Source organism: Bison bison, unplaced genomic scaffold (assembly GCF_000754665.1).
Source record: "Bison bison bison isolate TAMUID 2011002044 unplaced genomic scaffold, Bison_UMD1.0 scf7180017864215, whole genome shotgun sequence".
Classification (NCBI taxonomy): Eukaryota; Metazoa; Chordata; class Mammalia; order Artiodactyla; family Bovidae; genus Bison; species Bison bison.
Genome location: NW_011494787.1, coordinates 5,567,380 through 5,580,171, shown reverse-complemented (window position 1 = coordinate 5,580,171; position 12,792 = coordinate 5,567,380). Strand labels below are relative to the sequence as shown.

Sequence of the window (12,792 nt, the reverse complement as noted above, 5' to 3'; positions counted from 1 at the left end):
TGTGAGATGAGTACAATTGTGTGGTAGTTTGAGCATTCTTTGGCATTGCCTTTCTTTGGGATTGGAATGAAAACTGACCTTTTCCAGTCCTGTGGCCACTGCTGAGTTTTCCAAATTTGCTGGCATAATGCCATAAGAAATAAAATAATGAAACACTGAAATATTGAAAGAATTACCAAAGTATGACACAGATACATGGAATCAGCAAATGCTTTTGGAAAAAATGGTGTCTATAGACCTGCTTGATGCAGTTATCACAGTCTTTCAATTTGTTAAAAATGTAATATCTACAAAGTACAACAAAGCAAAGCACAATAGAGTGAGCTATGCCTGTACTAGCAACAAACAATGAAATTAGGAAAGCAATTCTATTCACAAGAATAGAAAAAGAATCAAAAATAATAAAGGCATTTTTATAAAAACTGACAACCTAATCCTAAAAGTTCATGTGAAAATGCAAAGAACTCAGAACAATAAAAATAATTTTGAAAAGGAGAACAAAGTTAGACAACTTAAACTTCCAGGTTTTAAAAACTTTTTTATAAAAACTATAATGAAGAACATACAGTACTGATATAGATGTCAGTAAATGTAATCGTAAGTAATTTTATTATGTGAAATATAAATGAATATCCATGGTGCTAAGACTATACAAAAATTTTGTTTAAAAATTAGATTTCTACCTCACACCATACACAAAGATTAACTCAAAATAGATCATGGATCTAAATGTAAGAGCTAAAACCATAAGACTTCTATAAGGAAATGAGAAAATCTTCATGACCTTACAGAGTTTTATATCTGACCCTAAAAGCATGATACAAAAAAGAAAAAGTTTGGTAATTTGGGTCTCATCAAAATTAAAAACTCTTGCACTTCAAAGGATTCCACTAAAAATACTGGGAGAAAATTTATGCTCTACAAATATATATCTAATAAAATATTTTTAAATTTCATAACACATAAAGAATTCTTCAATAATAAAAAAATGAACAACCCAATGAAAAAATTGGACAAAATATTTAAATAGATATTTCACAAAAAAATATATAAAAATGTCTAATAAACATATTAAAAAATGTTCAATGTCATTAATCTTTAAGGAAACGTAAATTAAAACTGAAGTGAGATACTATTTTACACCAACAGTTGTGGCTGTAATAAAAAGACAGGCAGGGTAACAAATACTGGTGAAGACAGAAAGAAACTGGAGCCCTCATAGGTTGCTGCTCAGAATTTAAAATGGTACAGCCTCTTTAGAAAATAACTTGATATCTTAAAAGTTAAACTTATTTTTCTGACCCAGCAATTCCACTTCTAGGAATCTCCCTAAGAAAAATGAAAACATGTCCACAGAGAGGCATATATATGCAAATGCACATAGCAGCATTATTCATAATAGTAAAAAATTGGAAGCAATCCACATGTCCATCAACTGATGAATGGATTAACAAAATATCATATATTCATACAATGGCATACTATTCATACATAAAACAGAATAGAGTATTGCTATATGCTTTGTGCCTGTGTGTTCACTCACTCAGTTGTATCTGACTCTTTGCAAGCCCATGGACTGCAGCCTGCCAGGCTCCTCTATCCATGGAATTTTCTAGGCAAGAATACTGGCGTAAGTTGCCATTTCCTGTTTCAGGAGATCTTCAAATCCAGGGATCAAACCCCCGTGTCCCATACATTGGCAGGCAGATTCTTCACCACTGTGCCACCTGGGAAGTCCCACTATATACCACAGCATGTATCAATCTGAAAAACATTATGATAAGAGAGGAAAAAAAAAGCCAAATGCAAGAAACCACATAGTGTGTGATTGCATTTATAAGAAATGGTCAGAAAATGTAAATGTTTGGAGACAGAAAGCAGATTAATTGTTGTCTGGGACTGGGAATAATAGTGGGGATTGACTGCCTAAGAACATGAAGGGTCTTTTTTGGAGTGACAAAAATGTTCTAAATTAATTGTGGTGATGATAGCTGAACTCTAAATTTACTTAAAATCATTAAATTTTACACTTACAAGGATGAATTTTATTACATAATTATACCTCAATAAACTTAAAGAAATTATGCTTATTAAAACTAAGGAAAGAGATACCTGGCAGATACTCCCTTAACCAAATGACCAAGATTGACATCCCTAGTGATAAGTCATATGGATATCAGAGACCCCATGACATGATGTTATCAGAAGAGCACTTCATTCTTTTGCATTCTTCTCTGATGCTTTTGAACTGTGGTGTTGGAGAAGACTCTTGAGAGTCCCTTGGACTGCAAGGAGATCTAACCAGTCCATTCTAAAGGAGATCAGTCCTGGGTGTTCTTTGGAAGGAGTGATGCTAAAGCTGAAACTCCAGTACTTTGGCTACCTCATGCGAAGAGTTGACTCATTGGAAAAGACTCTGATGCTGGGAGGGATTGGGGGCAGGAGGAGAAGGGGACGACAGAGGATGAGATGGCTGGATGGCATCACCGACTCGATGTACGTGAGTTTGAGTGAACTGCGGGAGTTGGTGATGGATGGGGAGGCCTGGCGTGCTGCAATTCATGGGGTCGAAAAGAGTTGGACACGACTGAGTGACTGAACTGAACTGAACTAAAACTGTAATCCCAGGCTAATTATGAGAGGTGAAGTGAAGTGAAAGTCTCTCAGTCGTGTCTGACTCTTTGCGACCCCATGGACTGTGTAGTCCATGGAATTCTCCAGGCCAGAATACTGGAGTGGGTATCTCCAGTATCCCCTTCTCTAGGGGATCTTCCCAACCCATGGATCGAACCCAGGGTCTCTCCCACATTGTAGGCAAATTCTTTACCAGCTGAGCCACAAGGGAAGCCCAATTATGAGGAAACATCAGTCAAATCCAAACTGAGGACCATTTCACAAAATATCTGACCACTGCTCTTCAAAACTATCAAGGTCCTGAAGAACAAGAAAAAACTGAGAAATTGTTACAGATCAGAGGAGACTTTAGAGAAGAGCATTTTGGCAACCCATTCCAATATTCTTGCTTGGAGAATCTGAATGATGTCCTACAGTCCATAGGGTCGCAAAGAGTCAGACATGACTGAAGCGATTTAGCATGCAGAGGAGATTTAGGATAAAAGATAGCTGAATACATCTTTTTATCCATGGATCTAATTAGATGCATTTATCTAATTATCCATGGATCTTTTATCCATTAGATCCAAGGATCTAATCTAGGATACCAGGTAGATTAATTCAGGTATCCTGGATTAGATCCTTGAAAGAGACAAAATATATTAGTGGAAGAGCTGGTGACATCTGAATAAAGTCTGTAGTTTAGGTAATAGTATTGTATCAGTGTTAATTTCTTACCTTGGTTATATACAATGTTAAAGTTAAGAGAACATAGTGAAGGAAATATGAGAATTCTTTGAGCTACCTTTGCAACTTTTCCATATATGTAAAATTATTTCAAAATTAAAAGTTAAAATGTTTAAAAGAAATTTATAGATTAAAGGGAAATTGTGATTCAAATGTAATATGCAGATATTGTTCAGATCTTAATTCAAACTAGTCAGCTAGAAAAAAAAAAGTCAATCATTTGACAGAATATTTAATAACATTAAATAATTACTATTATTTTTGATGTGATATAATGGTGTTGTGACTTTTAAAAGTCATTATTTTTTAATAATACATACTAACATATTAATGGATGGAGTAATATGACATCTGGGATTGTCTTTAAAATGATCTGGTGGAAAAAGAAGTTGGTTAGAGCATAGATGAAGTAAACACTGACCTCGGGTGATAAATACGTAGGAGTTCTTTTGGGGAGAGGGGAGTTCTGTTTTACTATACTCTCTACTCTTGCTTATGTTTGAATTTTTTCACAATAAATTTTAAGTGAAAAGGAAACAAAGACTAAGAGAAATAATCAAATATTGTCATTTGGTCTCTATGCTGACCACAGGCGAGTGTGGTCATAGAGAGGTGAGTGAGCTCGCAAAAACAATCTGAGCAGGATATAATTGGTGCTGAAGAATTGGGAGAGCATTAAGAGAACTGCCTGGATGAGCATAGACTTCCTAAACTGGAGTGCTTTGTTGATCTCTCCTTGAAGTTCTGTGACCTGGTGATATCTAAAACCTCTACCTATGTGAGGATTTTGAAAAGTAGAGTGTAGTCAGAAGCAGCCCTTTTTTCCTAGTCAATACTAAGATCTATAGTTCTTCACCCCTCTTAAGTTTTTTATTGTCTGGGGATTTGTTTTTTGGCCTTGTGACTTAGGATGGGTTACTGTAATATAATGCATTTGCTACTTCTCTGGAAAGACATTCAGAATCTTTAACTAGTGCAGAATGTACAACTCTCTTTGCTAAAGGGTGTCTGCCAAGAGAAGCATTCTTACGGGCTTTGTAATTTGCATTGATTACTGAGTTGTTTACCAGTGCATCACTGGGTGTTCACTGTATTCTATAAAGCCTGGCAAAGTTCTATCTTGATTAAAGAAGTCTGACATTGGTGGTCAATTTTAATAATAACTGAGGTTGTTCTGGATAACTTGAAAAAATTTTAACAGATTTTGGAACTTGAAATGTCAAGAGCAAGTTATTCTTATTGATGACACGTACTCCGGAAATCTAGTATTTTAAAGGTGGATTCAGTGTACAGTACTGAACTTAACAAAAACAGAAGTTGAAAAGTAGACCATAGTGCCAAAAATAAGATCCTAGTCTTAACTTCTCTGCTCCTTAATCTAATCTGGCATGCCTTCAGAATATTTCACTTTCTTGATGACCAGTCTTCCAAACAGTTTCTAACCAATACTTAACCCCACTGCATAGTAGCAGAGTTAATGATTTCTCATGAGGCTGATCTGAATAGGAACCATATTCATATCAAAGACAACTGGTCCCACTTCCAGGTCCATCTTTGGGCCAAGATACGTAGTCGCCAACAGTGAGTTGGCGACTGTATTTTTTGAGTCCTGGCGCAAAGTAAGATCCATCTGTTTTGCCCAGCCGTTTGCTTGAGTGCCACAAAATGGTCCTGTTATTAGTCTTATTTGCGGTCCTATTTAAGGTTAGGGGATAATGTAAATAAACTTCAGTCCTCCTTGTGATGAATGTAGCATGGGAATTAAAAGTGGTGGTGGTGGTAGTGGTAAGTGATGTTGCATCTCTATTTTCTCAATTGCTCTGTTTTCTTTGGATTGGAAAACAGACATTTAAGAATGAGTTTGTCATCTGGAAGGATAGTTGTGACCAAGTTTCCCTCAACAGGATACAAGATGTTATTTTTGAGCTTCATTACCCACACCAAGGGGGAAAAAAGAGAAAGGGAAACAATAAATAAGGAGGAAAGTGAAAGTAAGGAATAAACAGGCAGAGTCAGAGAAGGGAAAATAAAGGTCAAAGAGGAGAAAGGAATGACATGCAAAGAGGAGAATATAACTTAGTAGACTTTCTATTCATAGAAACTGCTTTATTGTTTTGAACTGAGTTCAATTCACTCAACATCTGGTGAATTAAGGAAAAGGAAATCTGACACTAAATTGAACTGCAAGTTGTCAGTTAAACAGTTTATATATAAATATGCAGTCTCGTTTCTATCGCCTTTTCTTATCTAAACTAGACAGTGAATCAGTTTCACTAACCATATGTGATTGGTGAGTAGAACAGTATCAGTTGGTGATTCAGATTTATATAGAGATGGGCAGCTCTTATATTTCTGAATCATTTATTAGGGATTATTGTTATTCGACATTATTTCTGAGCATGAGTTATTTTTGTCAGCTTCTTTTATGAATGTTTTGTTGCCTTATAAGGAAATATGTGCACTCCCCTCCTCATAGTTGTCCCTGGTGACGCCTCCATAATTTCTGTCTTTACACTGGTGCATTTTTGGTCTAATTCAGGCATGTGAGAAGCAGGCGAAAAGTTTAGTTAGTCAGTGATTTTGTGTGTGTGTGTGTGGATCCATTCATGGATAGATCTAGTGAATTTGAACCAGTTTGAACGTATAACCTATGTGCATCAAATAGACACAATACACAAAATATTCTTTTATTTAATCCAAGGGAAAAAGAAAGTAGAACTCACAAGTAAGAAATAGGTACATTTTCAAAAATAGATGCAGTTTCAAGGCCGATTTATGATTATGCTCTTATATGTGGAGATGTTAAAATATTACCTTGCATTAATATGAAGATGGACATAAACATACCACATTTAGTGCTACAAATATATAAAAAATGGACGGCATGATGTAAAGTAAAAGATAATTGTGTTATCTCCTTTTTATACTAAAAATCTATATTTTTCTAAACCTGTTGTATCAATTATTTGAAGCTAAAAATAAGGATGACTTAATCCTGTCTGTTTTTTTTTTTAATATTATCTTATTTATAGATGATGTTGTATGAAAAAATAAAGGACTACAAAAATTAATATGACATTTTAAGCCCAGATAGTTATTAAATACTTTTATCTTAATGCATGGACTCTTAATTCAAAAATTAAAAATAGATATTTTAAAAGATGCATTTATGGTTATTTAAACCAAGAGAGGTAGTTTAAACCCTGATGGTCTTCCCATGTTGCTTAAAACAGCAATGCTTCATACAATAAGCTCTACAGTGTGATGTCATCTGGAGTGCACTAAACCCTTAATGCCTTGCAATGGGCATTTGTAGTGCTAAATATGTTTCTTTGCCTCTGCTTCACCGTTTGCCCCTCAGTCATTTGAAAGCAGTGGGTCTAATGTTATTTTCCAATTTTATTTGAAGTTGTAATTTCCCTTTAATATGTGTATTCAGACTGTAGATTTTCTTCTTTATTCTCTGAAATAATATTGTATGTAATCTTGAAGCTTTGAAATTGTTTAGGAGTTTTGTTTTTTTTTTTAATCAGAATATAGGTAAAATTTAGAAACACTGATTTTCTAGTCATATCATTATGAAGTCCTTAACATGGAGGCATATTTTGTTTTTCAGAATTGCTTTTTTTCCTCTTTAGATCCTTTTCTTTTCATTAAAAAACTACTCTGGGAAGAGGGTTTTTTTTTTTTTTTTCCTTAACAGAAAAAAAAAGCTACGCTTGACTGATAATGCATTGCTTTGGATGGTGAAACATTATGAAAGTTTAATTTTTAATTAAATCTGAAATACCAATTATAACTGAAAGAGATTTTAACCTGTTTCTTTTCAGACTGCCTGAAGTTACATTTAGAGACTGAAATCACTGCACCTTAAAAACAAAAGATTGAGCTGCACTGCATTCCTGTGAGTGAAAGCTTCCTCTACCTTCCTCTGTATTTTTGTGACCCACTCAAAAAGGGACAAAAATAGTGGTCACATAGTAACCAGACATGAGTAAGAAATTTGAATATCCCTGAAGAAATACATGTTTAAATGATTTCCTTCTTTAAAAAAAGAAAATTTGTAGGGCTCAATATTCAGTATGTCTTTTTTATCCAACCTAAATTGTGAATCCTTGCTCTTGGCTGGTTTGAATTGCGTTCGGGAGGGTGTCACCCACCGTGCATCAGCACAGTGACACACACCCTGTCAGGAAGGATTCTTACATTTTGGTACAAGTCTCTTTGAAAGTAACAGATTTCTAATGGAATCAAAGTAGATTCCGGTTTTCCTTTGTGATGTCATTAGAAATTTTTAGCCTTTGTGTCAGTGTAAATGGAGAGAAAGAAAGTTCATGATGACATCACAAGATTCTGTTGCCTTGAGGACTTTGGGCAAAACTAAGTAAAATGCATAATTCCCTTGTGTGCGTGTGTTCCCCATTCTGCTATGAAGCAGTCAAAATAGCACATCTTATGTCTTCCCGTGAGCTACAAGGCTGTCTCTCAGAGCCCCATTGTTCCATAAATGCATGTCAGAGTCTACCACAGTCTGGTCTACCCTTATTTAGCTGCTGTTTTGTCAATGTACTTGGAAGAACAATTAACATTTGGGATTTCAATGTCTGAATAACAGGCAGTGAATAGAACCCAAGCATATAAAAGATTCAGACGCCCAGGGTAAGAAAACAGAAGCTTATAGTTGGTGGGGGAAAAGGAAAAACACTTTAATGCCTCACTCAAAGGTTATGAAATACTACAAGGAAATTCAATGTTATAATTTTAAAAATTTTAGGTAAAAATATATATTTTGGTAATGAAATCCAGCAGGTTGTGATGTCTTCCTAAGTTTCCATTTAATGTGCTATGTGGTCTTTTGCTAGAGAGTCTTAAACACTTAAACAGCATTCACCCCCTTGTTCATGTTGGAATGCCGAATGTGGGCTGTATTGCGTTGTGGTTTTCAGAGTGTCACGGTGCCTTTAGACAGAGTACGTTAAAGGTGATTCAGATGACTTCTTCCATTTTCACTTTGGCTTACTTCACTCTTTCATTATCAACTACAGTTCTCATATGTTTACTGTAGACATTTCTGACATTGCTTAAACATCCCTGCCTATTGTCTAAATTCTTGCTAGGTCCATTTTTTTTTGGAAAGATGATGCACAGACAGAACAAGATCACCTCACTGTCAGGGTATCTGGTGAACTGGAGGGAACTTTGGCAGCTTATATTAATGTATGTTGTCCACTGAGCATAGTGCCTGGCTGATATGAATGAATAAATGATGGTTATTATTATTTTTGTCATAACTACAAGAGTCAGGAACTATGGATGGTAAGCTCTCTAAAATCAGGGTCTATTTCTTATTCATTTTTGTGATCCCCAGTGCTTGGCATAGTAATAGTAGTCAAGAAATAGCTATTGTTACTAGTACAATTAGGAAATTTAAGTCAGAACTTTAGGATTCATTCATTCAAAAATTATTTATTGTGGAGATGTGTTGAATGAAGTTTTTGACAGTGAAGAAGATAATTATAAAGGAATTTGTCAAAGACAAACCTATTATTCACCATATAACATTAGACATCAGTCTCCTAGCCCTTCTCTTCTTTGACTTTATACTTCTTTCTCCTGACCAGAATGAGAAGTGCCCATTCAAACCACATCCTTTTTGTCTGTGAAGTGGGCTTCACTAGTGTTCCATCTAGTTGTGTCTTACATCTCATATACTGAAGCCGTCTCCAAAGATAAATCTACCTGACTCTAGGATGGATGGTGCTGTGTACCTGCTTGTCTATGTCGTAGATTGTGCTTCAAGAAAACGGGGCAAATGGTACAAAAGATATTGGGTCAAGAGACCAGAGATTTGGGAAGTTGCCATTAGAAACGTCTATCTTCAGTGCACTGAGAGCCAGAACCAATTTCTCAACACAGATAAGATGACAGCATTCCTTAGAACTCAGAACGATTTGACCCCTTCTAAGTTTAGCTTCCTGGTTTCTTTCTTTCTTTCTTTCTTTTTTTTTTGCTTGTTTTGCTTTCTTTTTAACATAAAGTTATCTGCCCCCCAACACCAATTTTAATTTATTTCTAAAAGGGGTTCCTTTATTTTTATTAAATTAGCTTCTGGTGATGCAAATGAAGGCTCTCATAAAACTTGGCCTCTGAGGCAAAGCTAAAATGATAAAATTTAAGCTTCATGAACTGTACTGTTATCATGTGGAATAATGTTTAGGGACATCAAATGACTTTATAAACACACTTCGTATTTTTTAAGATTAAAAGATTGAGGTGAAAGGGATTTAAGGGCAAAGTATCATCAAAAATTACAGGTAGAAAGTATATAAGAAATAAAAAGTCCAGTCACCTCATTTTGAAATAAGTAAATGGAGACCCAGGGTAGGGCATGCAGGTTACTCAAATGATACTGACTACCAATGCAAATCACCCTCAGACATCTAGGACTGAGAGTAGACCCAGTTTTAGACTCTGAATGTTTGATCTTTCTTCTACACTCAGAGTCTGAGCTGTGTTTACTGAAGAGCAAACTGTCTTAGGCTCATCTTATGAGACCCACTTAACTGCGGTGCCCTCTTCCAACTAGTCCAAAATTCATATATAAAGAGCTGCGGCTGCTGCGAAGTCGCTTCAGTCGTGTCCAACTCTGTGCAACCCCATAGACGGCAGCCCACCAGGCTTCCCCATCCCTGGGATTCTCCAGGCAAGAACACTGGAGTGGGTTGCCATTTCCTTCTCCAATCCATGAAAGTGAAAAGTGAAAGTGAAGTCGCTCAGTCGTGTCTGATTCTAGCGACCCCATGGACTGCAGCCTACCAGGCTTCTCTGTCTATGGGATTTTTCCAGGCAAAAGTACTGGAGTGGGGTGCCATTGCCTTCTCCAATATAAAGAGCATTATGGTACATTCTGATATTATGCCTCTGGTTCTATATTGACTCACATAGAGGCAAAATTATGTCATATAGAGGCAATTAAATTTATTGACTTAATATTCTTTATGATGATTTCTGGGGCTTCCCAGGTGGCGCTAGTGGTAAAGAAACTATCTGCCAGTGCAGGAGATGTAAGAGACATGGGTTCGATCCCTAGGTTGGGAAGATCCCCTGGAGGAGAGCATGCAACCCACTCCAGTATTCTTACCTGGAAATCCCATGGACAAAGGAGTTGGTGGGCTACAGCCCATAGGTTTGCACAGAGTCAGACACGACTGAAGCAACAGCATGCATGCATGATGATTTACAAAGCAGACAGAAGGCCATTAGAAACTTCAGTAGTCTAATTGGGCTTACAGGTAAGATAAAACCGGTAATCTGAACAGAGCCATTGTGACATGGAATTCAGACTTCCCAAAAGGGTGCATCATGCATGGTGTCAGAATGTCATTGTTGCCAAGGGTCATTTCCATCAGAGAAAAGTTTTTTGGGTCTGAAAAAATTGAAATAAACTTTAATAATTTAAAATAAATTACTTGCTCTAGTAATTTATTTCAGGTTTCCTTTATTGGATTCTGACATTTAGCAATCCAAAGAGACCAATGTAGGGACTTTTTTATTATTTTACCCAGAGCTAAATCCTGGGTACATCTTAGTTTCTTTCTCAAAGGTATTTATCCTCTCCAGAATTTCCCAACTCCCACCATGAAGAAACTCAAGTCACTGTGGACAAAAAATTGGTGGCCTAAGTCTTTGTGTCCCAAACGGGAGACATTGTTCTGCCTTAAAACATGTCATGGAAGCTTTGGCATATAGAGAAGGGAAAATTAGAGAATGAGGATGCCAGAGCAAGGCCTTAGATGTAGGTACCCAACAAAGTTTCTCCTCAGACCTCTTCCCTCTGTTTTCCATAATAATGAATTAAAATTTATTCTATGCCTCTTATGAGCAATTCGGAGAAGGCAATGGCACCCCACTCCAGTACTCTTGCCTGGAAAATTCCATGGACGGAGGAGCCTGGTAGGCTGCAGTCCTTGGGGTCGCTAAGAGTCGGACACGACTGAGCAACTGAACTGAACTGAACTGAAGGAAATCAGACATTAAATAAGTAAACAAATAATTATAAAATTAAAAACTGTAGTCCATGAGAAGAGCTAATAGATATGCAAGACAAGAATGGGTGGAGAAAATCTATTATACTTTCCATTGGGTGCTCAGGAAATAATTCTTAGAGAAAGTGTTGTTTAAGTTGAGACTTTGAAAGCAGAATCAGCCAGGTGAAGAATTTGGGGTGGGGATGGAAGCTTGAGAGGGGAAAAAGTTCCAGACAGAAACAGAACGGACAAAGCCCTGAGGCAAGGGCAAACTGTGAATTCAAGGAAGTAAACAGATTCCAGAGTAGCTAAAGCAGAAGGAGGAAAGGAGGAGCGTAACTGGAGGTGAGGTCAGAGAAGCAGCCAGGGTGGGGAATTTGGATTTCATTCTGAATACACTGGAAAAGCACATAGTAGACATGCAAAAAAAGTGAGTAGATGGATAAATAAATATTAATTGAAGAATAGCTTAAGAATAGAGCCAGATGAAGACAATTCAAAGGTACCTTGTAAGCAATAGATCTATATATTTGTTTTGAAGCCTTACGAGAGGGTTTTGGACTTTTGAAACAGAGGTCTACTAGTTCACAACATGTTCCCCATCTACATAACCAAAATAGTCTCTGACAACCTTCTAAGATAAGGTCAAGTTAATTTTATTTCCTTTCTAGTTAATGATTATTAAAATTCTGTTGCTGGTTAATGAATCTGTTATTTTTGTTTATTTTTAAGTGCCCATTCTGTAATGTAGAAATGAGTACCGAAAAAAGTGTTTTACTCTTAAAATGTATTTTTAACTGTTAAACCTTAATCTTATTTTTAATTTGAGTGTATTTTATCGTGTGCAATGTCCAGGGGCCTGGAGGCATAAAAAGCCTTGAAAATAAATCCTCATTTTCCTCATTAATACTACCTATATTATGACTGAATTTCTGGATTAGAAACAAGCCAGACTGTCTTAAAGTATGATGCATTAATATTCTGGAATGCCACTAAATCAGAAGAGAGATATTGGTTTGTTTGCAAAGTGATGGAAATTATCCCCTTTTGCAATTAAAGAAGAAATAGAGTAGAGAGAATGTGAAAATTAAACCATAGAGAACTAGGTTAAGCTCTAAAGATATGAGTACTTATCCACTGTAACTCAGTCAAAAGACACAGAATCTTAAAATATTATGTCTACAGAGAATTTTAGGAATTATTTATTCCAGTCTCCTCATTTTGGAGATGAACATAATTTAGGCCTAGAATTCCTGTTCAAGTTGTACAGTTAAACATTTAATGGCAGGGCTGGAACTCTAATTCTTAAGAGCTAGATTAACACAGCCAAACCAGCTAATCTGTGATCAAAGCCCCTATTGTAACCCTTTCAAGGTCTTGGGTGGAAAAAGGAATATTAAGTATA

The 12,792-nt window shown here is 36.2% G+C and overlaps 1 protein-coding gene across 1 annotated transcript in view; it reads left to right on the top strand.

Annotated features, from left to right (window-relative positions):
• Positions 1-12,792, top strand: part of ZBTB20 (zinc finger and BTB domain containing 20) — an 851,623-nt gene that overhangs the window by 335,225 nt on the left and 503,606 nt on the right. The window contains exon 5 of the transcript XR_825707.1: positions 7,191-7,264. The gene's annotated coding sequence lies outside the window, so the exon portion shown is untranslated. The remainder of the gene's footprint in view (positions 1-7,190; positions 7,265-12,792) is intronic.